This window comes from Tamandua tetradactyla, chromosome 5 (genome assembly GCF_023851605.1).
Source record: "Tamandua tetradactyla isolate mTamTet1 chromosome 5, mTamTet1.pri, whole genome shotgun sequence".
NCBI classification, from domain to species: domain Eukaryota; kingdom Metazoa; phylum Chordata; class Mammalia; order Pilosa; family Myrmecophagidae; genus Tamandua; species Tamandua tetradactyla.
The window spans coordinates 137887471-137911554 of NC_135331.1; the positions used below are offsets into that span (position 1 = coordinate 137887471).

General features: G+C 33.9%; 1 long non-coding RNA gene across 2 annotated transcripts in view; it reads left to right on the top strand.

Annotated features, from left to right (window-relative positions):
- The first annotated feature begins 2302 nt into the window (after positions 1-2302).
- Positions 2303-24084, top strand: part of LOC143682771 (uncharacterized) — a 59836-nt gene continuing 38054 nt past the window's right edge. Inside the window, exons 1-6 of one of the 2 annotated variants that reach the window (XR_013175270.1) lie at positions 2303-2635; positions 3252-3287; positions 5346-5414; positions 5767-5882; positions 7305-7521; positions 8009-8202. This is a non-coding gene — a long non-coding RNA (uncharacterized LOC143682771). Of the gene's footprint in view, positions 2636-3251; positions 3288-5345; positions 5415-5766; positions 5883-7304; positions 7522-8008; positions 8203-24084 lie in introns of those variants that run through there. The other variant, XR_013175271.1, reaches the window with a different exon arrangement.

Here is a 24084-nt window from a genome sequence, read left to right on the forward strand (position 1 = left end):
TTGGAAAATTTCTTGTGTTTTATCTATTGAATAAATGCATAAATGATTATATAAATGTGTGGATGAAGTACCAGACACAAAGGAGCTATTCAATAATTAGTTATCTTAGTATTAGTAGGACGTGCAACATTTTAGTTAGTTTTTTATATGCACTAATAATTATATAGCTGACCTTTAAAAATGTTTGGTTGAATATGCAATATATAATATGAGTCATGTTGGAAGTTATTCTCCATGCAACATTTTGGGAAGTACTAATCTACATTTGTCATTCCAGGTGCTCTTTCTAGCTCAACTATTACATCAACTAACTGAAACTAAAACTGTTCTATTTCTAGAATCAATCTTCATAGCAAACAAGTATCAGTTGTCTGTCTGTGTTGCTTCTGAAGAGGGGATATCTTCCTTCTGTGGGAAATTTAAGACAAGCCACAGAAGAAAGCACAGACTTACACTTGGAACCCTCCCGATGAACAAAGTCCGTGACCCCTCAAGGAGGTCTCCTTCCCACATTCTTTCAAAACACACCTGTTCTGAAAAAAAGTATTTCATTCTCCCTGGATGCATGCTGTCAACCAATTATCTTTCTCTTAACTCTGCTCATTCTACTTTGAGACAAAATGAGAAATCAAACCTACCCCACGTTTTGCTGGTATCCATTATACTCTCTTGTCACTGATTTAGCTTTGCCACAAGCAGGTCAATTTAGAGGCTTCGCCATGGACCTCATTCTTTTTAAATTCTAAAAATCACAAGAATGAAACCAACTGCAGATGTTACACTTTGGTTAAACATATTATACTAAGTATAATAACAAAATTAAAAGTTTTTTTGAGTGATACTACAATAAACCATCTCTCAGATAGTTTTTAAAGCAAACAATTAGGCAGCATTATCAAATGTCATATTTGAACATGAATGGACTGAACTGTTTCAAATATAAATCTGGGGAAAACTTATCAGATAGAACAGTATAAAATAAATGCAAAATGGAGTTCAGAAGGTAATTTTTAAATCGTCTTATGAGAAGATGAAGAAGATGAAAAAGATCATATACTCAATCTAGAGACAGTCATGACAATATAATTAATTCTACATTGTAATCTAAGTGTTTATTCTTCTTCATTTACAGTCTCAGTTTCAGCACTTTTCCCTATTTTAATTTGTTTCCAGCCCCAACTTAAAAGTCTGCATTTGCATTTATTTTTTTGTGTTAAGTTTGAGTGTTATTGATTATACAGTAAGCTACATATACTTCCTTAGGTTGCTGCAGGAGGTGGTGGGTGTTGTTTAAAGACACACTGAAAATATTTGTGGGTTTGGAAAAGCATTGTAAATATTTTATGCAGTGAAAATATTTGCAGATGCGGAGGTCTGTGAATTTATAACGTAAAATTTGAACTCCCCAAATTGAATCACATTAAATTTATTTATCTACAGAAGGAAGTTGGAAAAGTTTATCTGTTTAAACCAATAATGTAACCAGTAGATATTTTCATTAATTAAATTAAATAAAGAGAGAGGTTCCTAATTTGCCTTCTCCTCATTCAGTCAAACTGAATGCAACTCATGCATGTAATGGGAACTGGACACAGTCTAGTAGCCAAAAGAAGCTCAACTTTGTTATCATTTTTTAATGTTTTGCCTCATTATTTTTCACTACAACATCCTAGTAATGCTAATAGAAATGACTTTGGCAAAAGTATCATCCTATCAAATTCACATTCCACCTCTCCTACAGCCATGCCTCATCTTTTCTCCTATACAGGATGTACTTCTTTCTCTTTTTTTTCCTTCTGATTCTGTTCTTACCCTGGCCGACTGCAGCAGTTTGAAGCAAGAGGGAAGGAAGGCCGCGGAAGTGGAGTTGAAGACCTGCTAACCACACTGTTTGCCAAAAGGAAAAGAAAGAAGTCGGCCATTGTTTGCACTTATACAATCACTTTCAGATGTCTTTAGAACAGGAAAAGGGATGCCTGTGGTTACATTCCTGTTATCTTTGCAGTAGGTGGGAAAACTAAGAGGGGAGAAGGAAGGCCAGGTATTTCAGTAACCCGGATAAAGTTGCTTGATTACAATATATGTTTTTCCAAATCACTTTGAAATGGAAAAAAAATAATCTGAAAGTAACATAAGGAATTGGGAAAGCTTCATAGTTTTTTGTGAGACATCGTAAAACAAATTCAATTATTCTTAACAAGAGATGGATGATGAACATAATTCTTTACCAATTCATTTTGTTTATATTAGGAAAGAATAAGGGGGTATGAAACATTTATTTAAGTACTCCTTTTAACAATTCTTGCCGCATACTATTGAATAGTTTGTGTGCAGTTACTGTTCTGTGAGAAATTCAGATTTCTCACAGAGAAACCAAAATACATCTTTTGTGTTATAGAAGTGCAAAGAAACATTAAGCACGTAAGATGCTTCACTTTCTACACACAGAACAAACACCAACATTCACCGCAAAGGCGGTCAGAAACTCACAGTAATAATTCCAGATTACCCAGAAGGGAGGGAAAAAAAAAACTAACGTAATATTTTTGTTTTTTGAAATGTAGGTTTTCTTTCCCACTTTGAGTCTCTACTCTCATCATTGGACAGTGAAAAAAAAGTGTCTACAGAGAACACCGTGAGATTCGTTAATGAATTCTATAAAGAGTTTGTGTAAACACTTGCAGGCTTTTATGAGAGAAATAGCATTGACTTGTGTTGCATCCTCCGCCCAATAATATGTAATGACTTCTCTTTGGTTATGGTGTTAAAGGAATTAGAATATTTAAATCTTTTTATTGAAAATAAGGTTTCCTTCTGAAGCAAATGTGTTTTTTTTTCTTTTTAATGTTTTATTCAAACTGATTTTTGTGGGTGTGATGAGTTAATTTAATGATGAGAAGGTAAAGCAGCTTAAAAAAATCGTAAGTTTGAATTCAGAAAATGTGCCTTTGGTTTTAGGTCATTCATTACTTTACAATATGTTGTTTTCTTACATGTGTGATGAAACCTGAATTAGAAGTTGAATGTTAATGTATTTTATTAGTCAAATGGTAACAAATCCTGTTAATTCCCTAGTATTTTAAAGCATCAATATTGATTTTAAAAATTCACTCTAACTTATTTTTTCTTAAAAGCCCAAAGAAGTTATACATAACTTATTTATTGTAACAATATTCAGGTAGTTTAGGATGATACTTCTGATATTACCTCCACTTTTTATTTCTTTCTTTTTTTTTTTTTAACATGGGCAGGGACCAGGAACTGAACATGGATCTCCGGCATGGCAGGTGAGAACTCTGCCACTGCGCCACAGCTGCCCTATTACCTCCACTATCAAAACCTGAGGGATCACAAATTAATGCAAAATCTCCCAGCAAGTAAAATTAATGTGAAAAGAGTTAAGGGGTATGTGATCTTCCTTTGGGGTTGTGGCATGCAGTAAGGAGAGTCTTTTATTTTTTCCAAAATGAAATTCTTTCCAATTTTACTTTTGCCTTCCTCTCTTAATTATGTGTTTCACCCATGGATTAGAATTAAAAGAACAGTAATTAATTTGTTGCTTTCACCTACTAGTGCAATAACCTGAAAAATAATCTGTACTTACACTGCTGTTTGACTCAGCTATAACAGCCCCGGTTCTTAGATGTTTTTATAGCTACTCCCTAAGAACTTTCACACCAAGTGAATAAATCTTCATGTGCTAAAATAGTTCAAATAGTTTCCTATATGCTGTACCCCTTCATTTTGTTTCACATCTCTGTTTGCCACTAATTAATACTATCTCTTATATTACTATTCAATGTGAAGGTTTTAGAAAATATTTCTAAATATTTCCTCTAAGAAATATCTGTTAAACAAGTTTTTTTTATAGCTAACAAGTTCATTTGGCTGTCTGAGTTTGAGGTTTTTTTCCTCTAGAATAAGAATTTCTTGCTGAAACTAGTATGAAGTTGTGTTTATATTTAGAGCAAGGTAAATGATTTACCCTACTTAATTAGGTACAAATGCCATTTAAAACAATTTTCACTCATGGTTTCCTTTTAAATTTTGTACACATTTGACCCAAAATACCAAATCAAAAGCCATGATGTATATTTAATTTAATTAAATATATTTTAATTAAATATTTAAATAATTTATATATTTAATATATACAGTATAAATATATATACTTTTTAAATTTTAAATTAGCTTCTTCTGTTTTTGACTTTTTATGAGTTTTGTAATGCAATCACCAAGTCTCTCCCCCTTCCCTGCCCTTTATTCAGTGAAATACTTCAGTAAGTAGTGCTGGAGCTGTTCAGGTTATTGTGCTTTCAATTATTGGTATGTATGTGTACATGCTTGTTTGTGTGTTTTGGGGGGTGGTATAATTTATTTTCAGTAATGTTAGGAAAAGAATTACGTTTTTATGATTATCTATACTGCCATTTATTCTGCTTTTCTTCCATATTAGTCAACATTATTTTCAAATAATAAACAAGAGTCCCTATGAAGATTGTTTGATCACCCTTCTGTAATATAGTCTACATATAAAGACATTCTTGATGGAGGCATCATGAAAAATCCATGTAAAACCTCTTAGATTTACTGGCCATTGTACAGCTCTGAAAATAGGCAGATGATGTCTTACATAGGGGGACCAAAGGTAAGGAGGTGCCTAACCCAACAGATTCAAAAGTATGAATCAAAGCTCCAGAAATGCAAAAGCAAACAGAGATGAAGGGGAGAGAAAAAGGATTTCAATAAATTTGGATGGCTTGCACTTAATATTTATACAGTGTCTGCTTTTTAAATGTGTATAGGACAAAATAGGGCACAAAAGCAATAGCTCTTCGTTCTGTTTTCCTTGCAGCCTGAAACATTTTGGAGTCTGAGTCAACATTTGAACATAAAAGGCATGCAAGAATTGTAATGGTAATAGGAAAAGAGTATATGTTTTTACAAAACATTGCTTTTCATTCCAGCAGTAGAAAATATGCATGGCTGTTTATCTTGGTCTTGCTGCTCCTTTGCACTGTCCAGTGTGGGCTGGCTGTCTGCACGGCTTTCCATAGTCGCTTACAAGAGCTTCACTATTCGTTAGGGCAATAAGGAGATGCTTTTGAGTGTGTCGAGTTAAAAGCTCCATTTAGTCCCTCACTCCATCTGCTTATGTAACTTAAATATTTTTAGTGCCCAGGAGTTCAAAGCAGTTAATGTGTTGTGTTTCAGAATGACAAATAGAACACACTAAAAACAGCACTAGAATGTTTTCCTAAGCAAACTTCAGGGAAATGTGTGGCGCTCTGAATGGAACTCCACATAGTTTTTGGCCATCCCCGCATTTCCTTCCTTGTTCACAGGTCTGAATGAGTCATTGTGCCTGGCCGCCTCTGCTCCCCAATAGGCCTGGGTCTGACCATGAACAAGCAGTGAGTAGAAGCTGATTTCCTATGGAGCTCATGAGTGACTGAAAGGAAGTATTCCTTCTGGTCATTTATTGACGAACTAAGACCAAAAGTAGATGCCTCTTTCTCTCCATGGGGTGTCTTCGTAGCTTGGCTTTAATCTTGAATGGCAGCCAAGGAATCCCTACCAGGTATTACTGAGAGAACAACCCCTTTCTTATTGAGATGTGACATATGAATAGGGTTTTAGAATTAACCCATTCAAAGAAACATTTGAAGAAGCATTTCTACTCTATACTGACTGTTACCAGGAAAGTATTTGAGATATTTTAATATTTCAGTGGCATTGTAGTCATTTTTTTTTTTTCATTTCCAGAGGTATTTGATTATGACTTACTTGCTTACATGATCAGAAGTGACACAAGAGTTCTTCCATGGAGAAAGAAAACAATTATTTTCAGTGCACTGCTTTCAGCAGATGCTGTCTTAAAAGTAAGGATTTTTAAAATAATGAATTGTATTCAAACGATTTTAATATCTTAATTAGAATAAAGGAGTTTCAAAATGCAATTTCAAAAGCTATTTTTATTATCCAAAATGCAAGGATTACCTGTAATTCAGTTGATTTTCCAGGTCAAATGGAAAGTCCATTGAGCAGAAACGTCAGTGTAAAAAGAGAACTCCAGGAGAGTTTCCTGAGTCATCATGCTGTATGACATTTTTCTTACAATATTTTAAAATATAACTCATGTCAAATTTATTTCCAATATTTGAATAAATCTCATTGTATTTAATAAAAAAAAAGTTCCAGACCCTAAACCAAGAGATTAGTTTGCTAATAGCTGAACAACTGATATATGCCAAGCAGATGTAAATTTATCCCACAAGAATATATGTGACTATATAACTGGATAAAGCTAACAACTTTTCAAGACATGTTATGAAAGAACCTTCTGTTCTTAAGGAATATACCTTCACTCTGTTTAAGTATTTACAGCATTTAAATGTATTTATTTATTTTTCACTCCTCTTTATTTTCTTCCACCTTCTGATCCTGTGACTTTTTTCATCAGGTCACTCCCCACTCCAGCACAGGTAACTCATGTTCCTGACCCACTTTTCTCTTTCCATATATCTCCCCCAAGTTCAGACACACACATTAGCATATATAAAGGAAATTTTGGTCACTGTTTGCAAAATAGAATTTTGTATACATTTTTCTTTTTCCTGCCTTCTCCTGGCAATGCACTGGGGAAATCCCTTCAAATTAATTTGCATAGCTTTAATTTATTCTTCTTAATCAATATAAAATGTTCCATGGAGTGTTCGAGCTTTAACCTGTTACCCATTCCTTTATTTACTTACATTCCCTTTTTCCTAGATTTTCTGTTCCCAGTACAAACAATGTAAGGACATTTATGCAATGTTTTTTTACTTATTGATACTTTTGTTGCCATGTGATTATTCCTATAAATGGAACTGCTGGGTCAAAACTATATGTGTTATTGCCAGACTGCTTTCTTAAAAGATGGTAACACTTTACATTTTCATCAGCAATAGGTGAAGTGAACTTTTTCACAAGCCCTTCTTGCCCCAGAAACATTTTATATTGCATTATATTATATATTTTAATTCTATATTACTATATTGTATTGCTCTAATAGTTGCTAATTTTATGACTACAGAATGATATCCCATAATTACTTTACTTTCATTCTTATTAATTCCAAAATGCAAATTCCAGCAATTATGATGGTTTGTAGGCTTTGATGGACTCCAGAAAATTATGCTCTCAAAGCTAGTCCATCTCTGTGGGATAAACCTATCATGGGTGGGACTTTTTGATTAGGTGATTTCACTGGGGCATGCCCCAACATGGACTTTAATCCTCTTACTGGAGTCCTTTATAAACAGATGACCACAGGGAGAGAGAGAGAGAGAAAGACACAGAAGCCAAGAGAGAAAGTCGTGGAAATCAAACGTTGAATGCAAGGAAACCTGGAAGAGAAGAGACCAGCAGACACTGCCATCTGCCTTGCCACGTGACAAAGGACTCCAAGACGGCCAGCACCTGGGGAGAAAGTATCGCGTGGTGATAATTTGATATGGACATTTCCACGGCCTCAGAACTGTAAGTTTGTAAACTAGTATGGGTTGTAAAAGCCAACCCATTTCTGGTATGTTGCATTTCCGCAAACTAGCAGACTAAAACAGCAACTATTCAGGGTTTTTTTGCCTCGTGGATTTATTTCTTTTTAACTTTAGTTTTTTAGCTTTTGTATTTACTTTTCCATGAATTATATTTACATATTCATTGCCAATTTTTTGCTTTGGAATGGTTATTTATTATTTTAAATTTCTAAGAATCCTTTGCATATTCTAGATATAAACGCTTTTTATTTCATTTTGGCTACAGGTATTTTTTCCAAATATATTTTATCCTCTTGAATTTGTTTAAAATGTTTTACCATTAAAAGCTATAATTTATATTAAATTTTCTAATTCCAATTTTTATTGTATTTTTATTTTTTGTTTTTAAACTTCTGAGTTTCAAATCTCAGTTAAACTTTCTGACAGGTCTCTACATTTTACATGAGTTCTTTTTTTTGCATGGGCAGGCACAAGGAATCAAACCCTGGTCTCCGACATGACAGTTGAGAACTCTACCTGCTGAGCCACTGTGACCCACCCTACAGGAGTCCTTTTTGATTCACTTCCAATACTTGACTCTTTTATTTTAACATTTATGTCCTTAGTCAATATAGAACTGATTTTAAATAAGATGTCAGTGGGACAGGTTGGCCATTTAAGATTGTGCAGGTTTGGGTCCATGTAACCCTAGGAGAACTATTCACAAAGTAGGTTTATTAATTGGCTATTTTTATCATGGCAATTTCCAATAGAGAGCACCAAAGTTGGGAGAGGGCCTTAAAGTTTAATAGTTGTTTATTATAATAATAAGTGTGTTAAAGCTTTTGATTCTGTGCTCATAAATGAAATTGTTCTAAAGCTTCCTCTATTTATATTACTTTATTGAGTTTTAGTGGGAAAGTTATTTTAGCATTGTGATAAACTGGGTACCTTCCCATTATTTCTGTGGTCTGAAATTCTTTAAATAACATTGAATTTTCTTAAATGCTAGATGAATTTCAGAGGTGACCTTAATCTAATTCTATTGCCTTTTTAAATATAGAGTTTTAATCAGTTTTCCAATCTCTTCTGTGATTATTGAACTGTTTAAGGTTCTACCTCATCTTGGATCAGTTTTACTAATCTCCATTTTATATAAAATTCTTATGGAAATTCCCCAAAAGCTTTCAAATGTGTTGTTACAAAATTACATACAATATTGCCCCATAATTTTTGCAAATTTTCTTGTTACCTTCATCTTCCTTTGTACTAATTTTTACAGATTTTATTCTTTATTTAGTTTTGTTTTCTCCATTTTCCTTAGTCAGGTTTGTGAGGGGTTTATTTTACTGCTAATTTCAAAGAATCAGCTTTTGGATTTATTTATCTTTTTTATTTGTGTGTGTGTGTGTGTGTGTGTGTGTGTGTGTTACTAGTTCATTAATTTTATTTATATTTTTGTTTTCTTTTGTTTTGTTTTATTTTTAGTTCATTAATTTTAGATTTTCATTCTGTAATTAGTCTTTTGGACTACTTTGCTTTTCTTATGTTAATTTTTAAGCTAGCTTCTTGGTACATTTTTAAAAGCAATCTTCTATCATAATGAAGACATTTAATGTTATATATGTGTTTCTTCTGAGTACTAAGTTGTGCACAGCCACTAGGTTTTATTAGAAATTATTCTCATTTCCATTGTTGTGTATATTGTGCATTATTTTCTTTTTTACTGTCCTAATTGATTCAAGGTTTGCTTAGTGTGAGTTTCTTAATTTCTACCATATCATATATTTCTAATTATATTAGATTAGAATCGGAAAATGTAGGCTGCAAAACTTCCACTATTTAAAATGTATTAGTGTTTTCCTTGGGCCAAGTAGCTAGCTGAATTTTCTGCAAATGTTCCATGGTCTTGGAAAAAAAAAAAGATGCATATTTTATATTTGAAAGATGCAGTGTTTTATACATATACAAATGTGCTGATTATTCTCTTACATCCTTACTTGTGCTGATTATTCTCTTACTTACATCCTTACTTGCATTTTAGCTTTTAGATATATCAAGTTTAGAATTAAAGTCTTCTTATATAATTGTGTATCTTTTATATTTTTGTGCATTTGAAATAGCTTTTGCTTTTTATATTTAGCAGTAATTTTTATTTTACTGTTTTTCCTGTGATATCTTTACATATAATCATATCATTATGTAATATGTACTGTTTAATTTCTACTTTTTGTTATGAATATGTCTACTGCCACTTCCGCTTTATGTGCAATTCCTGGTTACTCTTTGTCCACCCCTTCATTTCTATTTTTAAAATTACATTATTTTTGTGTTTCTTTAAATAGCTCCAAGAACTGCGTTTCTTTTTCTTTTACTCCTTTCTCACCACCATAGAATCCATTTACATTTAGTGTGAAGAAAACTGTTGATTTTAGCTTTTTATTATTTTATCATACTTAATGCTTTTATATTATTATTTATTCAATTATTAAATTTTTTCATTGTTAATTTTGAAGTTCATTTACTTCCCTTTTTTTAGAGTTCCAAATCAAACATATCTTGTTCTATTTCATGTCAAAATAAGATACAAGTTTTGTTTCACCTAATACTTAGTTAAGTTCCCTTGTTGCTTTCCCCCATCCTATTAAGAGATTATATCTTTAAAAGAATCTCTATTTCACACTTCTTCCCTTTTCCTTACCCACTTGGTAGAAACAACTCTTACATATGATATGTTCTGGTATTTTGTCTCTGCCTTAGTGGTGATTCTTATGTAGTATTCACACTACAAATCATGCTAGTAAGCAATCAAGCATTATGTATATCTATTTAACCATACATTATATAGAATGAATGAGCTATACAACAGAGACTTCATTATCTATTAATCTATCAAATAATTACAAAATGCTCATTACATGTGACATTTGTCCTCCTGGAACCTACATTCTAGCCATCTTTCCACTGTTTCTCTTCACCTTTCTCCATCTTGAATCCCTGCTATGTCTAATTAATTATTTAGATTAGAATATTTTCTCAAATATTTTCCTTCGGTGAGATAAGTGGGCAATAATTTCTTTGAATTCTTTCAATCAATTTGGTGAACAAAATCATGGAGCACAGTCCTTTCTTTCAGATATCTGTTGGTACTATTTTGCCATATTCTAGCTTCCAATCTCGTATATGAGGAATCTGGTGCCAATCTTGCATTTTGTCATTTTTTTCAAGACATCTTGAAAAAATATATAAGGATAGAAACAGAAGAATTCATTCATCAGTTGGATGAGAATATGGAAGGGCATGAATAAAGAATGACATCTAGTTTTATGACTTAGCCAAATGGTTGGTTGCTGCTATAATTTTTCTTTTTTTTTTTGGTGGGTCAAGCACTGAGAATTGAACCCACTGCTATAAGTTTTTTCACCAGGAATCGAACCTGGGTCTCTGGCATGGCAAGCACAAACTCTGAACTCTGCCTACTGAGCCACTGTGTCCCACCCTGTTATAAATTTCAAGAAAAGAACCACAATTGAGGAAGCAGGGTTCGGTGGAGAATGTGATTTATTCAAATCAGAATCCTGGGATAGAATCAAGACAGGACTGACATCACCAATGAGAATATTTTAAATGTTCTCTGTCACTGGTTCTAATTATTGTGAGGAAAAGGAAAACAAATTTTTTTAAAAACTCTATTTTCCCTAGAGAAGAATGAGATTCAAGACCATTGCAGTAGGAGAAAGACAAAAATTTCTGTAGTTGGACTTGGAAGCAAAAGTCTTTAAATTAGGAAATAAAAAATGACTAGACAAGCTTCAGATTTTCCGTTTCCTCATACATCAAATGGTTATGATAATTCCTCTTAATATGGGCTTATAAGTCAAGAAGTAAACCTATTGACTTATTGGATCACAGTCACATCACTGCAACCAGGACAAGGATTCATAGTAAATACATTTAATGTGGGAAAAAAGCAGCATTGTATTTCAAAATTTCCAAGCATATTTTCTCTCCCTATAGGAATCTAAATGTTGTTAGATTCAGAGTCACTATCATTCAAGGTAGAAATGAATTTGACTTTTCCATCCACTATGATGCCATCATATGTCCAGAAAGTGAGGTACGGGAAGAAAGGAATATGAATTCTCTCCCAGGTAAATAAAAAGGGATGTTTTCCCTACTGAATTGTAACACCGTCTTTCCTTGGTTTTGCATTATTCTAGCCCATCCTCCACACTCTCTTAGGTGATGGAATCAAGTGAATTGGTAACAGCCCTGTTGTAACCACACTAAAAAGAGACCTGACCTAAAGTTTACAGAATTTGTCAAGTATTTGAAGCTCATTCAGTACTTAGTATTTCATTGATTTCATATCTCAATTAATCCTCAAAATACTCATAAGTACTGAAAGTTTTTACCTATGAAGGGGTATGTCAGGGACTGAATTAAGTACTCTACAAAACATAGGGTCAAGTCTTAACCCACATTCCCAAGGCTATAACCCTATTTGTAAATAGTCTCTGAATATGTTAAGGTGAGGCAAGGTGTGGACTCATTTATGAATAGAATTTTGAGGTTCCTAGTTAGGAGTTGCCAGCTGAATCAGGGTCGACCTTAATCCATACGATTGGAGAGAGAACTTGGAAGCAGTAAGTAGTCAATAGAAGCCAGAAGTCAGAGGAAGACAGAGGAGAGAGATCACTATCTGATGGAGAGCTAACATCACCAAATTGCTACTGACTCTGGAGAATGTATGGTCTTGTCAACATCTTGATTTTGGAGTTATATCCTTCCAAATCTTAAGACAATACACTTTTGTTGTTTAAGCCAACCCATTGGTATTTATCATCGTAGCTCCAGCAAACTAAGACAAGGTTCTACTTTGTGCTAAAGACTTAATTCTAATGTTTTATTTAAAATGGGTAGAAAATATAAACAATTAAATATCTAAAGGAGTTATCAAGAGCTTTAGCCCTGTAAAATCACAAATATTTTTTAGTGGCGGTTGCCTTTCATTAGTTCAGGGCCTACACACCTGTCCCTCCCTTCCTTTCTTTCTTCCTTCCCTCAATCTCTCTCTCTCTCTCTCTCTCTTCCAGGTAGTCTGGCTCCAGAATCCATCTGCTTAACTACTGTACATTCTACTTTAGTAGGAAGAATTACTTCTTTATTACTTTGCAATCTGATAATAGGTATGCTATAGCTTCATGACAAGATGTATAAGTATACTACCCCCACTACCCCCATTTCCCCAGAGAAGCATCTCAAAGGAAGAATCTTTTAGTTATTTTATTCTATCTATATGTGAGTTATTGTGAAATAACACCTTACCCATAGCAAGTGCTCAATGAGTTAATAAATAGCTTTCTCAAGGACCAGTGTGCAGTACCCTCTTCATGGATCAAATGCATAGAAATAATAGAAAAGGCACAATAATAACATCCTTCAAAAATTGGAAGTCCACTCTTCAAAAATGCTGAGACATCTTTGGAATCAGAAATCTCTGAGAAACAGACAGACATGGAGCACTAGAGGGAAGCCACAGTCACTGCAAGAAGCTGTAGCCCAGAACAGGGATTAGATTCCACCACAGCAAATGGATCAAGATAAAGAATAAATAAATATTTGAGGAGACTCAGTTCAAGACAGTTATAGTAAATGGAAAAACATATCCAAGATGTAGTTCATTGAACAATATAGAGAGAAATTTTAAATATGTGTAATGACTACTACTTTTAGAGATATAAAGGGGAATAACATATGAATGGGTCAAGAACACATGGTTATGGAACATAGAATTTTTGAAAATGAAAAATATTGAAATAAAGATAAATTTAAAAATTTAAAAAATTTAAAAATGATATATAACATAATTTTAAAATGACACACTGCCAATGAAAATATAAATGAATTTGTCACTCAAGCCAGTTTTTTTTCCCCCAGAATGCTGGCCAAAGAGTACATGAACAAAGGGACAAAGGGATGTACAGTATAAAAGAAATATGGCAATATGTGAAGAAAAGGATTAGAAGTTCCAATATTCCTCAATAGCAGGGGCAATAAGTGGAGAATGACAATCTAAAAGGGAGAAAATATTTTTTAAAATCATCAAAATATTCCTAGATCTGAGGAAATAGATAATTCTTCATCTAGAAAGTATGTAAAAATATCTCTGGATTTAAAGAAAGTTCACACTTAGGCCTCCTTGATGAAATTTCTGAAAACAAAGGATTAAGGAAGAAGTCTAAATGCTACCAGAGGGAGAGTTAAATTATCCCTACAAGGGAATGATATTCAGATTGATGGCATACCTTTATTAATGATGTTGAATGCAAGAAAGAAATAGAGCAATATGCTTAAACTCTTGAGGAAAAAATAACATCATAATTCTGTACCTATACAAACTGTCATTCATGAATGAAGATTTAATACAGATATTTCAATGTATAAATATTTAGACTTCCCCACATAAAACATGTCCAAATATCACTAGAAAATATATCATAGCAGGAAAAATAAATAAGTCCAAGATAATTAATGAGCTACAAAAAGTAATAAAAATCTATTAGAAGAAAAATGTTAGGGGGATCATATGACATAAGGTTATCATTTTAAATTGAAATGTAAGTTTTCATCAGAAGATCATTTAAATATTCAAATTATCTCAGAGTAAAAATTCACTCCTAGAATATCAAAAAGTCAATTTTTACCTTAAATTTAGTAGAAAAACGAACTGTTTTCATTGGAGAAAATGCTTATTGAGCACTGCCAATCAATTAATATTTGTTGCTAAATGAAATAAATATCCAATTGATTTGGGCAACATAGAATGAAGGGTTCGATGCAATCTCTCCAAAAGAAGATTTGGTGTAATTGAGATGTGCTATTAAAATGAATGTCCATGACAAGTAACATGTGTTCTCACATTATTGAAAGTCAATCAAGTACTTAATTAGAATATTATGGGAGGCAAGCATAAATTCCTTAAAGTTTGTATAGCATCTGCCAGGAATTGTAAATAAATAAAAATTTAAAACATCAAGTTAAAAAATAACAATGTTGTAGTTCAGTGGTTAGAATGCCCACTTTCCATGCAGGAGACCCAGGTTCGATTCCAAGACCATGTACTCAAAAAAACAAAATAAAAAAAAAGCGGTGTCAATTATTTCTCATAGCAATATCAAGAGTGAGTGTCCATTGGATAACAGGGCTTAGTTGCTAAGAGAGATAACTAAAAGAAGCTTAGATATTGAGGAAGTTTTCATAGAAGGCAAAGTAACTCAAGAACATATAGAAGTTGGTCTGTTTAAGGAAGACATTCCAGTTAGAAAAAAATGTGCAGTAAATATAAGTGTTGGACAATAGTGGGGAAACTATTTCAGCTCTTAGAAATGATACATGCTAAGGAATATTGCAAAATAAGGCCAGAAACACCCATCAGAAAGCTACTCTAACAATAAAATATTGGATAAATGAATTAATAAGTAAATAAATTCCATAACAGTTTCCTGTTTTTAAAAACCTCCTTTTATAGGAGCAGAGAGAGAGAGAGGAGATACCTAAACAAATGTATATGTAAAGAGCTATAATAATGTAATGTTTAGAGGGATGTATGTTAGTCCACCAGATGGAAAGCATCTTCGAAAGTATTTGCGAGAAAAGATATCATAAATATGAGACACTGAGAAGAGTTCAGCAAGGCTTGAGTAGTGCAAGGGACATTTGGCAAATGATGGTGAATAAAAACTAGAAATGTAGGCACTTTTTAAAAACTTTGTGATTAAAATAATTCTGCCCAACTTGCAAACTTATTTCCCATGGTTTTTGTTTCTGCCATTTGCCTATAAGGAAATTCTTAGATGAATAGATTGGGAGATCCAGGATAAATACTAAGGTAAGCCAAAAAATAGATCCTCAAAGATGTCCACATCCTAACACCCCAAATCTGTGTATATTAGGTTACATGACAAAGGGGAATTAAATTTATGGAATTAATCGGCTAACCTTGAGCTGGGGAGATTATACTGACTTTTCTGAGTATGCTCCATATAATCACAAGTATCCTTATAAAAGAAAGGAGAGGGCAGTGCAATGGTGGCTCAGTGGCAGAAATTTCACCTGTCATGCCAGAGACCCGGTTCAATTCCTGGAGCCTACCCATGCAAAACAAACAAACAAAAAACCCAGGAAGAGGGAGAGAGTCAGAGTGCTGAGTGCTGGGATCTGAGAAAGACTCAACGGTCCATTGTTGACTTGGAAGATGGTAAGTACTATGAGCCCAAATACACAGGCAACTCTAGGAGCTGGAAAAGGTAAGAAAATAGATCCTCCTTTAGAGCTCCAGAAATGAACGCAGCCCTGCTGACTCATTTTAGCCCAGTAAAACCCATTTGGCACTTCTTACTTCCATAACTGTAAGATCATAAATTGTGCTGTTTTAATCTACTAAATCTGTGTAATTTCTTACAACAGTAATAGGTAGCTTACACAGATACTATGTAGCATTATTTACTCACTGCTTTCCAAATAATTTTTGAAAGTAATAATGCTAATATTAGCATTAATAAGAATTGTTATTAATGCAGCTAGCATTTGTTAAGAAAAGTACTGAGATAATATTTTTATACAAAAACTGAAATCACACACGTTTGAGCTAAATTTTGGTGCATGCTGTCTTTTTATAAAAGTTGTTTATAAGAAACTTCATAGCTTGCATAAATGGCCTTACCAAATGTATAACCAGAAAATCCAGGATAAATCAACCCTGAAGAGATAGACTTCAAGGGATGGATAGGTAAACACTCAGTTTCTGTTTTAACTAATCATGTATATTCTGTAAATATCAGTAGTGGGTTGAATTTTGTCTTCAAAAAAAAGATATGACCAATTCCTAATCCTAGGTGCCTGTGAATGTGATTTTATTTGTAAATAGAGTCTTTGCACATGCAATTAAGTGAAGGATCCTGAGATGAGATCTTCTTGAATTAAATTGAACCTTAAATTCAATGACTGGAATCCTTATCAGAGAAAGGAAGGGAAGAATTGAGATTCATGAATACAGAGGAGAGACACAGAAAAAAGAAAGACAAGCGAAAATGAAGAAAAAAATTGGTTTTGTAGCTCCAAGCCAAGAAACACCAAGGATTTCACGTGCCCACCAGAAGCTAAGAGAGAGGCAAGGGAGAAATTTTCCCTCAGAGCCTCCAGAATAACTAACCCTGCTAACGCCTTGATTTCAGACATCTGGCTTCCTGTAACAGAATATATTTCTGGTGTTTTAAGCACCCAATTTGTGGTAATCTGTTATGGCATTCCTAGGAAATTAAAATAGTAGCCCATTAACCAACCCCCTCTCCAACCCCTGCCTTTACTCCTGAACAAATTGAGACACTCTGGCAGGGCACAAAGAAGCTCCTTCTCCTGTGTGCCCTCCCATATCTCTTGTGTTCTTCTATTTATTCTGGATTTAAGGAGCAGAAGGATTCCTTACACCTCTGGTTGTATTGCATTGCTCACTAACTTTCTCTAGAGACTTCAAAGTAGATGAATTTATATTGGTATTACTAGTGAAAGTTGTTTGTTCTTCAAGTACACTGTTTCCTTTAAAACAGCTAGGTCTAAAGCAGACACACTGAGAGCTTTCTACAGATAAATGTAGTCTATCGATCAAAACAACTTCAGTCATGCCATAGTGAGAGAGATTTGCTGGTTCCCCATCACTGTAAGATCTAAAGCAAACTTCTTCTATAAAAGAACAAGTTGTAAATATTTTAGGCTTCACAACTATTCGATGCTACTCCTATATTTTGAAAGCTGCCATAGACAATAGAAAATAAGAAAACAAATAAGCATTGACTATGTTCCAATAAGCAAACCTTTATTTACAAAAATGGTCTATAGGCTGTAGATTTTCCCTGATCTAGAGCCCTGACTATTTCCATGAACCCATAAAGAGCATAACCTTTCATTTACCTATTGATGAATAAGGGTAAAGGCCACATTGTTGTCTATTTTATTTTATGTTGAAGGGAATGAAATTAATTTCAAAATCTTTTTGCAAAAGGAACTCATTCATTTTAAGTTAATACAAGTTTTCCTATGAAAAATGTTTGCCTATTTTCAATAATAAATTATAAAATGTATCAAAGACTTTGGAACAAGAGCAACCAACAGTACCCCTAAAGACATGTTTATTTTAGGCTGAGCAATTTGAAATATGGATTAAAACCTTCATTTTAGAAAAACGCCTTTGTAGAAGAAAATGAAAGGTGCATCTATATCTCAATAAATGTTTAATCATCAGCACTGCTGTTTGTGCAATAAAGAATATTAAAAAAAAAAAAAAAAGAGTTAGGAACTAGAATATAGCTTGGTAGGGGCCAGGACTGGAGTTGGGAATGAGGAGTTAGTGGTTAATTGGTACAGAACTTCATTTTGAGGTGATGGAAATGTTTTGATAGTGGATGGTGATAATGGATGGATGGTAGTACAAGAGTGTGAATATAATTAACACCACTGATTTACGTCTCCGAATGTAGTTAAAAGGGAAATTTTAGGTTATATGTAGGTTACGAAATAAAACTTTTTAAAAATAACAGGACTAGGGGCAGTGCGATGGTGGCTCAGGAGGCAGAATTCTCACCTGCGATGTCAGGGATCTGGGTTCTATTCCCAGTGCCTGCCCATGCAAAAAGATAAATAAATAAATAATAACAACAATAGTAAATTTGCTGTACATGTGAGAGTGTATTTCTGAACACTCAATTCAATTTCAATGGTCTATATGTCTGTCCTTATGCTAGTACCATGCTGTTTTCATTACTGTAGCATTGTAATAAATATTAATATAGGCAACTGAGGGCTTTTCGTCTTCAAAATGGGTTTGGCTGGATAATCAGGATCCTTTTCCTTTAATATATAAATTTGGTGATTGGTTTTTCCATTTCCGCAATGAACGTTGTTCAAATTTTGTCTGGGATTATGTAGAATCTGAAAATCACTTAGAATCAAATTGAAATCTTAACAATATTTAGTCTACACGAAAACAGAATGTACATCCATTCATTTAGGCCTTTTTTTCCTTTAGCAATGTTCTGTGGTTTTCTATACATAAGTCCTTTACATCCTTGGCTAAATTTATTCCTAACTATTTTATACTTTTAGTTGTTTCAAATGAAACAATGGAAAAACCCCTTTTAGCATGGCCCTCTGTCTTATGTCTTTTCCTTCTGGTGTGAAAAACTCCTTTTAGCATGGCTTGAGGGCAGGTCTAGTGGTGACAGTCTTCCTCAGCTTCTCTTTATCTGGGAATGGATTAATCTCTCCCGCATTTCTGAAAAACAGTTCCCTAGAAATAAAATTCTTAGTTGACATTGTTTTCTTCTAGCATTTTAAGTATTCCAAACCACTGCCTTCTTTCTTCCATGGTTTCTGATGAGACATTGATACTTAATCTCATTGGCACTCCATTGTACATAATATATTGCTTTTCTCTTGTAGTTTTCATAATTCTCTTGTCATTGCCATTCGACAGCTTGACTACTATGTATCTGCGCCTGGTTCTCTTTGAGTTTTTTGCTTTTGCTTTTATTTTTTTCTGTTTGGGGTTCACTGCAATTCTCGGATGTCCATATTCATGTCTTTTGTTAAATTTGGGAAGTTTCCTGTCATTATTTCGTTGGATATTCCTTCTGCCTCTTTCTCTCTTTGTTTTCCTTCTGAGAGATCCATAATGCATATATTAGTATGCTTTATGATATTCCACTGATCACTTAGACTCTGTTCACTGTTTTTCATTCTTTATTCTTTCTGCTCCTCAACATGAATCATTTCCATTGTCTTGTCTTCAAGGCCACTAATTCTTTCTTCAGCAAGCTCCAACCTGCCTTTGTAAACCTCTAGGGAATTTTTCATATCATTTATGATGACCTTCAAATCCACTGATTTTGTTTGATCCCTTTTAAAGTTTCTATTTATTGAAATCTTCATATTGTTCATTCATTGTTTTCTGATATCTATCAGTTCTATCTTGTGTTTTCCTTTATCTCCTTGACCATATTAAGGATCATTATTTAAAAGTCTTTGTCCAATATGTTCAAAGTCTGATTATTTATTGATGGTTTCTGGACTTTTATCTTATTCCCTTGAATGGCCCATTATTTCTTTTCTTTGTTTGCTTTCTAATATTTTATTATACACTGTACATTTTAATAATTTAAAGTGTTAACTCTAGTATTTAGTCCCAGTGCTGTCTGCTTCTTAAGATGACATAGATTGCTTTAGTGCCAGAAACTAATAAAAGCAAAGAAACCAACAACAACAAAAAAAACCTTTCAGTGTCTTTGCATATTACCTCTACACGGCTTATGCTCTCATTCATAATTTAGATCTCTTATAAAGCAAATCGGCCAGAATTCAATGTGAATTGCAGGGTCAACTCTGTCTTCTTTGAGCCTGCATCTTTTCCTGGGCTTGTGTTTGCTCCTAGCCTCAGGAATTCACCTTTCCACAGGAATTTGAATACCCTATCTATTCCCTATAAAATACACATTCCCCTCTTCCTGGGTGCTCTTAAAGTGTATAATTCTTTGCCCCATGCCACTTTGACTTAAGTTGCTTCTTGCACTGCTTCAGCTGTCCTCAAGGAGCTTCTGCCTCTAAGGTATGTTTTGGGAGGGAAAGCTGGAATTGAGTTTTCTGGTTCAGTCTTTCAGGCTTTTACCTTATAGATTGGCACTGACAAACCTTTACCATAGTTTGTGCATCGGGTTACTCTGCTCCCTCCAGAACAGGCCAAGAACCCACAGTGGGAATGCAGGTGGACTCCATACCACAGTAGAGAGGGGTAGGAGTGAGATCAGCTAGGATGCTACAAATTTCTTCTACCATTTTTTAAAGGTGTGCTTTCTTTATTTGACACTTTCTCTTTCCTGTAGCTCTTTATTTTTCAGGGATCTGAGGAAGACGGCTCAGCCAGCTTTTGCTAGTTCAGAGATTCTGTTGTAGGAATAGCACCCTGGAACATCTTACATGCCCATTGTTGTCCAGGGTCTTGTATTCTTTTCTTTTAAGGTCCAAACCTGGATATTAGTGTGTGGTTTGTTATGCTGACAAGACATTTGGCAATGGACTTTAGTACAGTTTAGGTAAATTATTAATGTGGTTAAATTTATAAAAAGAAGTATGTAAAAGATTAAAGTTTTGTGCCCACAGTAGCAAGTAGGCAGAGATCTAAGAGGTCTGTCTACCCTGCAGCTTTCTCCATTCCTTGCTCTTCTTAGAAGAGTGCATTTTCCCTGAGGTGGTATGATTTTAGCAATGAAGTTTTAGGCTTGGCTGATTTGCTCTCCTTTGAAGTCTAAAGTTGATATTCAAGCTTAAGTTTGCATGATTTAAAGCCCAAACTGTTTTCATTACATCATTTGTTACTTTCCCCCATTTTCACAGGGATTTATGTCCAACTACTGATCTACAAATTGCCTTAAAGACAGTATTCATTCCTAAGGTCAATTCTTTATCTTATAGTAGGAACTTCCAGAATATTTGAACTGTTTAGTGCTATCTGGAGTCTTTTTTACTTAGGATTGGGAAGGGCAATATTAACTCTTAGTGATTGGGACTCAAACACAATTGTAACCAAATGTCCTGCAGAACAAGCAGGTTCTGTTTGTTTTATCATTTCATCAACATCAGTCAAGGAGAAAGACTGGAGGGACACCAATCTTTCATTTGTGCTTAAAATAACCTTTAACTTTGAAGCCTCTTAGAGGTGAACAAGCTAATTATATTTCATTAAAAAATTTTTAATGCATTTCACATAAAGGTTTAATATATTGTCTTACTTTCCTAGAGTGATTTTCTACTTACAAAACTACAAAATAAAGATGTATTTATACACACACCCACATATATTTATACCAACATATATACATATACATATATATTACACATCATGTACTTTTTATTTAAATTAAAATGTATACTTATGTTTTGATTAAAATGTATACTTATATTTTAATCAAAATGTGTGCATATATTTACTTATATGTTAAAATGTTTCTCTTATAAATAATGTTTTACTAGCAGGTAACATATACATTTTTATAGAAAATACACTAGGGATATTTGGGATTATGTTGGAGCAAAATGAATTAGTTCATCTTATGAAATCACATTCATGAACCAAAATGGAGTCTCATGCATTTAATATGCATGGCCTCAAGCTTAGCAAGAGCGATAAGGTATTGAATGGAACTCTGCCTAATAGTCAACTGAGCACCATGACTCCATAGCAGAAGTTTCCACATTCCTAAGAGAGGCCATCTTGCAAAACTGGAAAAAGGAAGGAGAATAAAGACAATCCATGATTTGAACCTTTGCTGACTATCACCTTCAGCCTAGAAAAGAGATATGGAGAAAAGGAGAACAAAGTTGGAGGTTAGACGAAGATTGAGGATAAAGTTGGTGGTTTTCTTAGTACTAACACTCATTCTCTACATCTTAAGAACTAGGATAGAGAATTGCATCTCAAGTCATCAGGCTTATGGCAAGGGGCTTCAATGGGATTCAGTTCAACCAATTGGAAAACTTAATGTATGACCTCATAATTACAGTGAACTAAAAGAGCAGTCTGATGCATTGGAAAGCCAAAAAAAGCTGGCTGGATGCTTTGATGGAGAAACAGAAACACTGCTACATTGGGAGCTTTCAGAATTTATTGGGGCAAATATTAATATTTCCCATTTTATATATGTCTGTGTGTTCAACAGCATGCTGGCACAGGTCGTCCTTGGGTGATATGAAGAGGATACCTGGAAGGAAAACACTAACACTGATGTTGGGGAAAGAGCTCTAGATTCCCAAGTTTTGAGAAAGAAGTAGCAAAAATCTACCTAGAGAAAATCCAGATGTCCCCATCATAGGAAAGCCCTGCAAAAGATACCACAAAATAGCAGATCTCTTCAAGAAGCCATGGAAACACTCATGAGAAAAAAAAAGTCAGTTCTAAACAGTTGCCATGGTGGAACAGTGCCTTTTTGGATGAGGCTGGCCGAGTAACCCTTTTCTGACACCATTCCTCCTTCATCCCTGTCTCCACAGTGAATAATACAGGGGAGAACAGATAGAAACCCAACAGAGAAAATAAGATTTCAAATATGTACCTTTTCCAAGTCAAGCATCTAGAAGGTAGAGAGAAAATATATTTAAATACAATTTGAAGTTATGATTTCTAATGGAATTGAACATCTTGATTTCCTGAACCAAGGCCATTTTGGACCTAAAGTAATAGAAACACATTTTATGGCCTAAGGATGGGCAAAGGGGTCATAGAACTTGCCCAAATTTTCATTCAGGAGCAAGGAATAAAAAATAACCACAGATTAAAAGGAGAATGGGAGAGAAAAGTTGCTTCCTATTATACTAATGAATTCCTCCAGTGCAAGTTTCAAAACACCTAGAAGAAAATGCTTTTTAAATATTTTTCATAAACAGTTTGTCCACTTTAGCAATGAATTCTTAACATATTTGTGAACAGTCTTTTACAATAATAATGTCCTCTTCCATTGTCATAATTGGGAGGCTCACCACTTACATTCATTTTGAAATCATTTCAGAAACTTGATAACCTGTTTTGTGAAGTCTGTGATTATTTTCAAAGTTGATATAAACTCCCCTTCTAATGAACACTGACAAGGTAAACCTGATATGCCAGGAACAATAGAACGTGTCTTAAATTCTGAAACATTTGAAATTCATATTTGCTTCAAATTAACACTAGATGTCATTTTGGTCACATTGAGCTTATACTATCTAACAAATAGAACTATTTTTAGCTAATCTTTAATTAATAATTGTCTCCACAATATAAACTTGCAAAGATAAAGCTTGCCTCCCTATTTTTATTCTTTTCTGTTGACAAAATCCAACTACTACATCCAGGCTTTACTCTACAATTTTTGCGGTTAAGGCATATGTGCTAATGAAATGGTGCTGAAATACCTATAGCACATATGTTACATGTATTTAATGCATGTAGTATTTAATATACTTTGGCAACACGATGGAAACTTCCTGAAACACTGTGCACAATGGATCAGAATTTGACATGAAAAGGATTTCTCCTTGATCTCATCTAAAGAAAGTTTAGTTACTGAAGGATCAAAGGGCCTTATTAAGAAGGCCTATAAAGCAGTGACACAATTTGGACTCTGGGGATAAGGAGATTCCAAGCTTTTACTATGAGAATACACTGCTTTCTGAGTTTCTTCTCCGTTGTTAAATCATGGACCTTCAGGGATTCAATTTAAAGATAACATTCGCTATTCCTGTACTCAGTTTTATCCTTCTTCAAAAATAGGGACTCGTGAATACACTTCTTTTTTATCTATTGCATTTGGAAAATTCTAATGAGGATCATAATGTTCTATGTTTCCTCATTTGAAATTAACACCTGGTCAGCTGGATATAAAATAGTAAGAATAGACCAGAGTAAAGCAATAATATTTATAACATCTGTACAACTTCGATTTGTTTGATGAATGAGCACATCATTTCCATCATATCAAAT